A 12,933-nucleotide genomic window follows, 5' to 3' on the forward strand; every position below is an offset into this window, starting at 1 on the left:
GATAAATAGGACATTAACATATACAAAAGAAAAATATTATTCTTGCCTGTGATTTCCTTGTTCTGCATCACTAGTTTGAGAGTGAAAAAAAATCTTGGTTCTTTGCATTTCACTGTTTCATTGTCACTATTTACTCAATATTCATGTAAAAATTACTTTATGGGTATTTGGGGTACAGGGTAGGAACCAAGTCAATTTTCTATAGGGAAATCAGGAAAGGCTCTATTGAGATGGGAAACGGGATGCATCTTTGAAAATGAGAAGGCACTCAAAATGTGAATGTAGGGAAGAAGAATGGCATTTTATGCAGAGAAAAAGGTGCGAGGAAGAGCTATGAAACAACATGCATATTAGGGAAATTCAGTTCACTATGGCTGAGCATGAGGCATGAGGAAGGGAAGGGGTGAAAGACGGAGCTGTGAGGGAAGGAGTCAGATTCTGGAAGGGAATTGACATGATTAATTAAGCTCAACATCAATTTTATGTCTACTTTTTTGAAGTTTTGTTTTATAGATATGAGACTGGAGAAAACGTCTCAATCACATTTACTCATAAGGAAAGAGTTATAGATTTCTCCCTAACAAATGGGTAAAAGAGGACAATAATAGATAATAAAAAAATAAATGTCTGAAGAGTTCCAGTCAACATGACAAAGTAAGTGAACACTGTGCTTGCCTCCTCCCATGACCGCATTAAAATTGTAACTAAAATATAGAAAAATCAACCTGGAGAATTATTTGAAGACTAGATGAACAGAAGTCCTATAACTAGGGATATAAAGAAGAAGCTACCTCAGGAATGGTAGGAAAGGCAGAGATGCTTACAGGTTGACCCCACACTCACATGTGGCAATGGAGAATAAGGAGGAATATCTTGGCTGCAAGAGCTCACCCCTGAACAATAAGGGGCCCCAGCTCCACACTGCGCTCCCCAGCTTGGAACACTAGTACTAGGAAAAACAGCCCTGACAACATCTGGCTGTGAAAATCAGCTGGGATTCTGTCCATCCCATGAGACAGAAGGAAGGCAGCTGGAAACCCAGGTGTCCTCTTAAAGGGTCTGCACACAGACTCTCTCACTCCTAGGCACTCACCCTGAGCTCTGGTGGAGGGATAGCAACTGAGAAGGTGCAAAGACATATAGGAGAGAGACTGAGTTGTGTGGCTTCAGGGCAAGGGCTGGAGGGACAGCCACCATTGTCCCTATATTGAGCTCTCCTCCTGTTTCGCCCCCTGGCAGATGCCATCTTTCATGTGTTGAGCCCTCCCCACACACGGCCAAATCTGAATTTTCACTGGCCTGGTGAGCCCCAGTTACTCCACCCTGGTGACTCCCCAGGACTCCACCCACTCAACTTGTGCAACGCTAGAGGCTTCTTTGTGGCTAGCAGGCAGCCGCTATTGGCACACACTGCAGGGGTTTTTTTGTTTGTTTTTTTTTGTTGTTGGTTTTTTTTTGACAACTCTAGGGGTTCTGTAGGAACCAGCCAGTAGCAGGCCTCAGTAGGCTCTGAGACTTTCTCTGAGACGCTCCAGGCTCAGCTCTGGTACAAAATCTGAATCTGCATCAACCTGTTAAGCACCACTTGCCCAAGATGGTGACTCCCCGAAGCCCTGCCCTCCCCAACTCCTATACCACCTTTAGCACCACAGCATCCTTCAGTGTCTGAGCCTTGTGGACAGCTGGCAGAGGGTGGCAAATTTAGAGGTTCCTTGAGCCTTTTGCTGAGCTTTTTCAAGCCTGGTAATGGTGATGACAGGCCTCAATTCACAGCATTGCCTCTCCCACACACCTCCACACCCAGCACAGGCAGCAACAAACTGAAGATCACTTTGTAGCTCCTACAAGGTATCCATGGACCAGTCATAGGCAGTGGCTTACCTTGGCTTGCACAGAAAGCCCTTCCAGGAGGCCCTAGAATGAGCACACACATTGGTTGGCTTCAAACTATGAAAGAACTCCAACCAATTAGCCCCAAAGGGTAGTCTCCACAGGCACCAGAGCCCACTGGGGTGATCCCCTCCATGGGATCAGCCCCTGTACAGCAGCTCATATGCTGTGGTCACAGCCAATTCTTATAGCCAGTAAGCCTGAAGGTCAACCCCTTCCACTGACATGCCAATAGCAATCAAAGCTTAGCTACAACAGGAGAGCACACACAACCTATACAAGGGACGCTCTTGGAGTACCCGGCTCAAGTAATCAGGGAGACTGCATCACTGAGCCCCACAGGACACCTACTACATAAGGTCAACCTGCCAAGATTGGGAGATGTAGCAGATCTATCTAACACATAGAAACAAACACAGAGAGGCAACCCAAATGAGGAAACAAAAAAAACATGTCCCAAATGAAAGAACAAGAGAAAACTCCAGGAAAAGAACTAAACAAAGGCAAGCAATCTGCCAAATACAGAGTTCAAAACTATAGTTATAAAGATGCTTAAGGAACTTAGTAAGAACTTCAATAAAGAGACAGCAAGTGTGATAAAAAGGGCATAGAAATCATAAAAGGAACCAGTCAGAAATAAAGAATACACTAACCAAAATGAAGAATACTAAGGAGGAATCAATAGCATATTAAATGAAGCAGAGGACCAAATCAGTGATTTAAAAGACAAGGTAGCAGAAAACACCCAATTGGAACAACAAAAAGAAAAAAAGAATCTTTAAAAAAATGAGGATAGTTTATAGTTTAAGAAACCTCTGGGATAACATCAAGGGTATCAACATTCACATCGTAGGGGTAATAGAAGGAGAAGAGGAGAGCAAGAAATTGAAAACCTATTTCAAGAAATAATGACTGAAAATCTCCCTAACCTAGTGAAGGAAATAGATATAAAAGCCCACGAAGCATAGAGAGTGCCAAACAAGATGAACTCAAAGAGGCCCACACCAAGATACATCATAATTAAAATTACAAAGTTTAAAGACAAAGAGATAATCTTTAAAGCAGCAAAAGAAAAGCAGTCAGTTACTTACATGGGAGCCCCCATAAAACTGTCAGTTGATTTCTCAACAGAAACTTTGCAGGCCAGAAGGGATTGGCAGGAAATATGCAGTAATGAAAAGCAAGGACCTACAATCAAGACTACTCTATCCAGCAAGGCTATAATTTAAAATTGAAGAAGCTATAAAGAGCTTCCAGAAAAGAAAAAGCTAAAGTAATTCATCACCATCAAGCCAGTATTACAAGAAATGTTAAAGGGACTTCTTTGAGAAAAAGTAGGGGAAAAGACCATAAAAAGAACGTGAATATGAATAATAAAATGGCAGTAACTATGTACCTATCCATAATCACTTTAAATGTAAATGGATTAAATGCTTCAATAAAAAGATATAGGGTAGCTGAATGTATTAAAAAACAAGAACCATCCATATGCTGTCAAAAGAGACTCACTTCAGACTGAAAGACACAGAGTAAAAGTAAGGGATAGAAAAAGATATGAAATTAAATGAAAACAAAATAAAACAAAAGCTGGGTAGCAACGCTTGTATCAGACAAAATAGACTTTAAAACAAAGGTTATAATAAAAGACAAAGAGGGATATTACATAGTAATAAAGGGATCAAACCAACAAGAGGATATAACTCTTGTAAACATTTATGCACTAAATGTAGGAGCACCTAAATACATAAGGCAAATATTAACTGACATAAAGGGAGAGGTGAACAGAAATATAGTAATAGTAGGGGACTTTAACACCCCATTGACATCAAAAGATAGACTTTCTAGACCAAAAAAAAAACAGCGGCTTTAAATGACTCACTAGATCAGATGTATTTATGTGATAATTTTAGGGCATTCCATCCAAAGCAGCAGAATATGTGCTCCTCTCAAGTGTACATGGAACATTTTCCTAGGTAGACCACATGTTAGGTCACAAAGCAAGTCTCAATAAATTTAAGAAAATTGAAAACATAGCAACTGTCTTCTTCAAACACAATGGTATGAAACTAGAAATCAATTACAAGAAAATAACTGAAAAACACACAAACATGTGGAGGATAAATTACATACTACTAAACAAGGAATAGGTTAACAGTGAGATCAAGGAAGAAATCAAAAGATACCTTGAGGCAAATGAAAATGAAAACATGTTGACCCAAAATCTACGGGACACAGTGAAAGCAGTCCTAAGAGGTAAATTCATAGCAATACAGGTCTATCTCAAGAAACAAGAAAAATCTTAAATAAACAATCTAATTATATACCTAAAGAAACTAGAAAAAGAATAACAAACAAAGCCCAAAGTTAGTAGTTGGAGTGAAATAATAAAGATCAGAGTGGAAATAAGTGAAATAGAGTCTAAAAAAATACAAAAGATCAATGAATCCGATAGCTGGTTCTTTGAAAGAATAAACAAAACTGATAAACCTTTAACCAGACTCATCATGAAAAAAAGAGAGAGAACACAAATAAATATCAGAAATAAAAGAGAAGTGACAACTGACATCACAGATTTACAAAGGATTATAAGAAAATACTACAATTATATGCCAACAGATTGGACAATTTGGAAGAAATAGATAAGTTCCTAGAAACATATAATCTTCCAAGACTGAATCAAGAAGAAACAGAAAATCTGAATAGAGCAATTACTACTAACAAAATCGAATCAGTAGTCAAAAAACTCCCCACAAACAAAAGTCCTGAACCAGATGACTTCACAATGAATTTCACTCAACATTCAAAGAAGAATTAACACCTATCCTACTCAAACTATTCCAAAAAATTTAAGAGGAAAAAAGGCTCCCAACCTCATTGTACAAGGCCAGCATTACCCTAATTCCAAAGCCAGACAAAGACATTACAGAAAAAGAAATCTATAGGCCAATATCCCTGATGAACATGGCTGCAAAAATCCTCAACAAACTATTAGCAAACCAAATTTAGCAAAACAGTAAAAAGATCAGACACCATGATCAAACATAATTTATTAATGGGATGCAAGATTGGTTCAATATCCACTAATCAATTAATGTGATATACCACATTAACAAATTGAACAATAAAAACCTTATGATCATATCAATAGATGCAGAAAAAGCATGTGATAAAATCCAGCAACCATTTATGATAAAAACTCAGCAAAGTAGGAACAGAGGGAATACACCTCAACATAATAAAGGCCATATATGACAAACCCACAGCTAACATCGTACTCAATGGCGAAAAGCTAAAAGCATTTTCCTTAAGATTAGGAACAAGACAAGGATGTCCACTTTCGCCACTTTTATTCAACATAGTATTGGAAGTTCTAGTAACAGCAACCAGACAACAAAAAAAATAAAAAACATCTAAATTAGAAAGGAAAAAGTAAAACTGTCACTGTCTTCAGATGACATGACACTATATATAGAGATTCCTAACAATACTCCCCCAAAACTGTTAGAACTGATAAATGAATTCAGTAAAGAAGCAAGATATAAAATTAATATTCAGAAATCAGTCACATTTCTATAAACCAATAACAAATTATCAGAAAAATAAGTTAAAAAACAATCCCATTTACAATACCATCAACAAAAAAATAAAATAAAATACTTAGGAATTTAACTAAAGAGATAAAAGACTTGTACTCGAAAAAGTATAAGACATTGACGAAAGAAATTGAAGATACAAATATATAGAAGCATACGCCATGATCATGGATAGGAAGAATTAACATAATCAAAATGTTCATACTACCCAAAGCAATCTATAGATTCAATGAAATCACTATCAAAATACAAATGGCATTTTTCACAGAACTCAAACAAATTAGCCAAAAACTTATATGGAGCCACAAATATCCCAAACAGCCACAGCAATCTTGAGAAAGAACAAAGTTAGAGGTATCACAATATCTGATATCAAACTATACTGTAAGGCAATAGTAATCATACAATAGTAATTGTATTAGATGGTACTGGCATAAAAAGAGACACGTCAATCAATGGAATGGAATAGAGAATCCAGAAATAAGCCCATACCTATATGGTCAATTACTCTATGACAAAGGAAGCAAGAATATACAATGGGATAAAGACAGTCTATTCAACAAATGGTGTTGAGAAAACTCAACAGATACATGCAAAAAAAATGAAACTAGACCACCTTCTTATTCGTATACAAAAATAAATTTAAAATGAATTAAAGACTTAAATGTAAGACCTGAAACTACAAAACTCCTAGAAGAAAACATAGGCAGTAAACTCTCTGAAATTGCTCCTAGTAATATTTTTCCTGATACATGGCCTCAGGCAAGGAAAACAATAGAAAAAAACAAACAAACAAATGGGACTACATCAAACTAAAAAGTTTTGCGCAGCAAAAGAAACTATCAACAAACAGAAAGACAACCTACTGAATGGGAGAAAATATTCGCCAATGATACATCCAATAACAGGTTAATATCCAAAATATATAAAGAACTCACGCAACTTAACATCAAAAAAACTAACAATCCAATTAAAAAATGAGCAGAGGATCTGAATAGACATTTCTCCAAAGATGACTTACAGATGGCCAATAGACATATGAAAAGATGCTCAACATCACTGATCATCAGAAAAATACAAATTAAAACCACAACCATTCTGACAGGTGTGAGGTGATATCTCACACCTGGCCATCATCAATAAATCAACAAACAAAAAGTGCTGGTGAGGATGCAGAGAAAAGGGAATCCTCATACACTGTTGGTGGGATTGCAAACTGGTGTAGGCACTATAGAAAACAGTTTGGAGTTTCCTCAAAAAATTAAAAATGGAACCACCTTATGACCCAGCAATTCCAATTCTGGGGATTTATCCAAAGAAATACAAAACACTAATTCAAAAAGGCATATGCATCCTATGTTCACTGTAGCACTATTAACAATAGCCAAGATATGGAAGCAAACAAAGTATCCACTGATAGACAACTGGATAAAGAAGAAATGGTACATATATACAATGGAATATTACTTGGCCACAAAAAAGAATGAAATTTTAACATTTGTGACAACATGGATGAACCTGGAAGTATCATGCTAAGTGAAATAAATCGGACAGAAAAAGACAAGCACCATGTGATCTCATTTATATGTGGAATCTATAGAACAAAATAAACAAAAAAAAACTGAAACAGACTCACAGATGCAGGGAACAAACTGATGGTTGCCAGATGAGAGAAGGTTTGGGGGTGGCATGAAAAAGATGAAGGGATTAAGAAGTACAAATTGGTAATTACGAAATAATCACAGGGATGTAAAATCAAGCATAGGGAAAATAGTCAGTAATATGGTAATAACTACGTATAGTGCCAGGTGGGTACTAGACTGGTCAGGGAGATCACTTTGTAAATTATATAAATGACTGACCACTATGCTATACACCTGAAACTAATGTAAAATAATATTGAATGTCAACTGTAATTGAAAAATAAAAAAAAATGGAGTGGGGGGAGGTGAAGTAGAATAAGAGGTTCAAATTTCCAGGTAAAAAACAAATAAGTCATGGGGATGGGTATACAGCACAATGAATATAGTCAATAAGATTGTGTGATAGCATTGTATGGTGTCAGATGGTTGCTAGACTTATCATGGTGATCACTTTTCTTGGTATATAAATGTTGAATAACCTGATGTGCACCTGAAACGAATACAAAATTGTATATTAGCTATATTTAATAAAAATCTTTTTAAAATGAATAAATCATTTCAAAAAATTTAACAATAAAAAAATGAAAATGAGGGTAGTGTCCTAATAATGGTAAAGGTGTTTATAGTTAAGTTACAGTCTTAAGAACAATCAGGAAAACAAACCAATTCAGAGACGCCAGTTGTCTTCATTAAACATTCTTTGTGGGCATATAGCTGGAAACTTTCCATTCACTCAGCACATGTCCATAGGCAAGACAATCTCAGTTCTTTCTTAATGCATGCATTCCAAGACTTAATGGGCCTGGACAGACATCTGGTTAGGACTACAATAGCCACCTAAACTGCGGAAAGCTTTTTTGGTTCTATCAAGAAAATCTCATGATTCTTTTCTCACAAATGTATCTAGGACAGGCAGATCCCCCCTGAAACGAGAATTTAAGTAATCTTTGCATGAAAATCCTACTCCAGGATCCATGAAAAAAAAAGAGCAAAGAAGGCAAAATAGATATTGGTCCAAGTCAGTGAGGGCTACGATTGAATTATCTCTTAGGTACTATGCGACTTGCAAACTCTACAATACTACTTGGAATTTAAAAAATTGGAAGAATAAAGAGCACAGAAAATACTAAAGAGATAGTAGTGAGGAAACATGGACTCATAGTTAGATCCCTTAGTATATGTTACTATCTTTCACTTATATAGGTATACATATATTATTTCTTATAATGTAATTAAAAGGAGAGAACAGAAAGAAAATATATCAGGAAAAACTTAATTGTACAATTTGTCTATGTTACCCACAATGAAATATTTTAATTAGTACACAAAAAACTCCCCTACATAAAAGCGTGAAGGACTTCATCCGGAAAGCTTCTCAACTTCCTTCATTTGCTATTCCTATTTCATTCTTTCATAAACAAAGCCATTTCTAACAACACCCCAGGTGATGTCAATACTGTTTCTCCATGTACCATACTTGGAGTATGAAGGCTTTCAAGCATAATGAGCATAACTCAGCTGTCCTAGGAAGATTTTCTTAATTCTTATACAGGAGAGATCCACCCAGGAGACACATTAACTTCTAGCCCATGACTCCCGCATGTAGCCCTCATGCTGTTTCTCTGCCTTTCTTTGTTAAACATGCATCCTCCATCTTAATTTTCTCATCAAATTCTATTAAATTCTAAGTAGAGCAGTTAAATCTACATTCAATAATAAGAGGCAGTGTTACTTAATGACATAAATGAGGAAAATTCAGTCAGATAACTACTCCTGCCAATCTAGCTGAATGACCTTGGGAAAGTATTTTAACCGGCCTAAACCTCAATTTCCTCATCTGTAAAATAGAGATGCCAATACTAAATATTTAAGTTTATTGTGAGGGTTACATAAAATAATCCATGTAGCATTATCTAATGAGCACTCAACAAATACTAATTAATATTGTCACAATGCCACCACATCTGCAATGCTTCTAATGTGTACTCACATCTCTATTGATGACAGAATTTGAAACTTGAAACTTCAAGCTGTCAGTGATGCAAAGTATGACACCCAGTTTCAATAGCAGCAGCAATGGAGTCTTTGTAGGACATGACTTAGAGCATTGTTCTTAGCTCTGTAGCTCTGGAGAGTCTGTGCAATTATCTGTCCTAATAATTAATTCATTTTCTGCTTATATCATATAGAGTTGTTTTAGCTAAGAACACTAAAATACAGATTGGTACCAGTTGCAGCTACAGGCAATGGTCCCTCAGAAAAATAGAAGTGGATATTTTGCTTGGTTGAAAATAAAAACAATGAAAATCCAGCCAGTGTTAAGAATGAGATTCTGAAAGCCCATGGCACAAATTATCCAATTATTAAGTTTAAGGAGTCCTCGTTGAAGGCAATGCTAACAAAGACTACATAACCCACTGCCAGAGAAGTATATGACAGGTGTGAGGAATTCAAGAACTATGAGACATGAATGTTGCTTCTAATAGTGCTATGCTGCTTAATGGAAAAGAATGACAAGTTGAAATCACAAATTCTTGGCTAGAGGCATGAAGCGAAATCCCAAGTGTCTCTGACTGCTAAAGGAATCTCTTATCTCTTTCATATGCAGGGCTAAGAGAACTGAAAATCAAACGCAAACTTTGATCCTGCAGGTTTCTAAATTATAATGTCAGCTGAACTCATAGCCCACCGAGATCACTTATGTAAAAGCATTGATCAGGCTAGAACAAAACTGAGATATGGAGGAAATGGATGAATTGGATGTCATAAGTACCCCCAAAGTCACGAAATCTCATAACAGACTCTTGCTGGCCAAGGCAGTCTCACTCCCCTTGTCAGGCGAGGTACAGAGGAATAAATGATCTGTGGTAATGGAGGTGGCTGTCAAAAATATCAAATTCTTTAGGTAGCAGAGATAGCAAAGCTCAATGCAGCTTCTGGAGTCCATTGCGAGGGAAGTCAACAATGTACTTCTTAGAAGCAATGACAGCAGTGTCCCCACTGAACTAGTTCTGCAGCATAATCTGGACAGTTATTATCATCTGCATAGCCCCGAGACTGGGTCTCTAACCCAATGTCCTTTGAATAAATAATTTTCTTCTCAAATCAGCTAAATTTGGTTTCCATTGCTTACGACTAAGAACTATTATGCTTAAAATGTTCAATAATGGCTTTTTATTTTACCCTTGACCCTGCCCTCCCCACCAAAAGAAAAAATGTGGTCAAAATGTAAAACAGTTCAATTCTATTTGATTGCTTTGGAATAATAAGATCATAACTGGTCTAAATTTTCCTTACAATAAAAACAAGTTTAGAGTGACAAGCTCCCTGCCTGGAAAATTTAATAAGATATTCATGACTATCTGCTATTTACAGAGAAAATTTATTCCCTTATACTGTTATCCTTCCTTGTCTCTTTTATATGTGATATTATTATTCACAGTTTTCCAGTGAATTATCAAAGAAAAGGCAAACACAAACTGCTCCTTATGTAGCAGCAATCTTCTAATTTATCAAATCATTACCTACAAATACCAACATGAGCAATTGCCTGGTCAATATAACACCATAGCAAACTAAATGTCTGGTAAACAGTCACAATTCCTTAGAATATTATGGCAAAGATTGTCAAAACCTCCAACAAAGGGCATTTTGCTGTGATGGTGAAACCATAGATCAAGTGCAGCCCACACCTGTTGATAAGGCTATTCAGGCCCTTGAAAATTGTACTATTAATATATCTGTTTGACTTTTTTTTTTTGAGCCGTAAGGAAAGAGTTATTTTGCTGCCGGAGACCCATAATACGTCACTATTCTCATGGTTTTCGATTGGGCTGTTTATGCACCTCTCCAGACTTGCTCCACCCTACCATCTCCTGGGCCTTGGATGCTTGTTCAAGGACAACCCAACCACCGCACCAATCTAACATCTCCTCATCTCCTGCCCAAGAGAGCTTCAGCACTGCCTTCATCAGAGATACCACAGCAGAAGCCACAGTGGCTCTTCCCACTGCTCTGGGTTCAAATGAAGTTAGGCTGGCTCCTTCTTGTCATTTAAGTGTCAGTGCATTCTCTCTCTCTCTCTCTCTCTCTCTCTCTCTCTCTCTCTCTCCCTTCCTTCTTCATTTTCATCATAACACTTATCACTACCTGATTTTCTTTTCATGTGAGCTCCATGACACCAGGAATTTCATCTGTCTTGTTCAACACTGTATCCCTGTACCTAGAACAGTGCTCAGAACATAACAGGAATGCTAATTATGTTTGGTAAATAAATAAAGATTGAAATTTTCCCACTGGGTTCAGTGGCAAAGAGGTGATGAATGACTTCAGCAACTTCAATAGAGCTCGGATGAAGAAGCCTAATTGGAGAAGGTGAAAAGAGAGTAAGTGGACACAAGAGAGTGTAGTTCTTTAGAGAAGTGTCATTGTGGATAGGGAATTTCTGTAAGGGTGAGGTTAATAAACAGAAGCTCTTTAAAGATGAGCAGATGAGGATATTTAAATGCTGAGAAAACTCCGCAGGGAGAAAACTCAGGATTCAGACACGTCTCTACTATTGTTCTTATCTCATCCATTCACTCATTAATTCTTTTGAGTTTAGGAAAGCAAGTGAAACTAATGAATTGACTAGCATACACTCTCCAGGAAAAATACATGCTGTAGGAAATAGTTTCAATAACCGACATATTTGTGTGACAGCACCACTTACAAATACAATGAAGTGAATAAACAAGCTGAACTTTTTGTCATTACCCCACATTAGGATAGCAGTTTTCCAGACAAATTCAATATTTTCTGACTCTCAAAGAATAATTTTATGTTAAAAGGGCTCTATGTTCAAGGGAGAAACTTTTAATATTAAACCTTTGAACTGAAGAAACTACAATGGCTAACATGATAAATAAAAAATAATAATAGTTTTCTCTTGTAAAATACCTACTTTAGGTAGCAGAAGTAAAAGCAGCTAAAGGTGAAAGTCTTTCAATGTTGATTATTTTCAAATCTTTCATCAACTCCATACAATATGGTAATTTTTAAAGTAGTCAATTTTTGCTCTTTTATTCTTCCAAAAGAAACTACTTATTCAGATAAAATTCCTTAATTAAGATAAAATTTTCATGTAATACAAGAAGAGATCAAGAATACGCCCCTGATTCCTATTCCTGCCTAAAACATGCCTAAAATTAATTTTATAATTTTTTTAAGGAAAAAATCCATATGATATCTAGAGAATTTTTAAAAAGTGCCCTCGGTATATCAGAACTAACAAAGAAACCCTAAAAGACAAAAGGCAGACTGAGTTGGTAGTATGAATAAAAGCATGGTCCAAACACAGAAAAGACAGAAGATGAAACAAGATGGAGAGATGCCAGGAGTGCCCTAAGCTCTGAAGTGGCAAAACTGGTGAGAGAAGAGGGCCTTGGAAATCATTTAGGTTATTGTTAGAACTACATTTAGTGCAGCCAGTGGGTCAGCAACTCTGGGGCAGACTGTTAAGATGGTCGCTAATCTTTCCCCGCTCTCCATTCACACCTGTGCAGTGTGATGTTACCTCTCCCTCCATCAAGAAATAGAATTTAGTCTCCAGCCTGCTACCCTGAACAAGCCTGATCCTGTCTGATCTTGGAAGCTAATCAGGGTCGGGCCTGGTTAGTACTTGGATGGGAGACCACCTAAAAAGATCAGGTGCTGTAGGCATAAAAAATAAAAATAAAAAAAATAAGGGACTGTAAGCTGACAAGTTCCTTGCAGTCTGTGAGGAAAAGAGAAGAAAAGAAGAAGAAGAAAAGAAGAAGGAGAAAAGG

This window comes from Pteropus medius, unplaced genomic scaffold (genome assembly GCF_902729225.1).
Source record: "Pteropus medius unplaced genomic scaffold, Ma_sr-lr_union100, whole genome shotgun sequence".
Taxonomy (NCBI): domain Eukaryota; kingdom Metazoa; phylum Chordata; class Mammalia; order Chiroptera; family Pteropodidae; genus Pteropus; species Pteropus medius.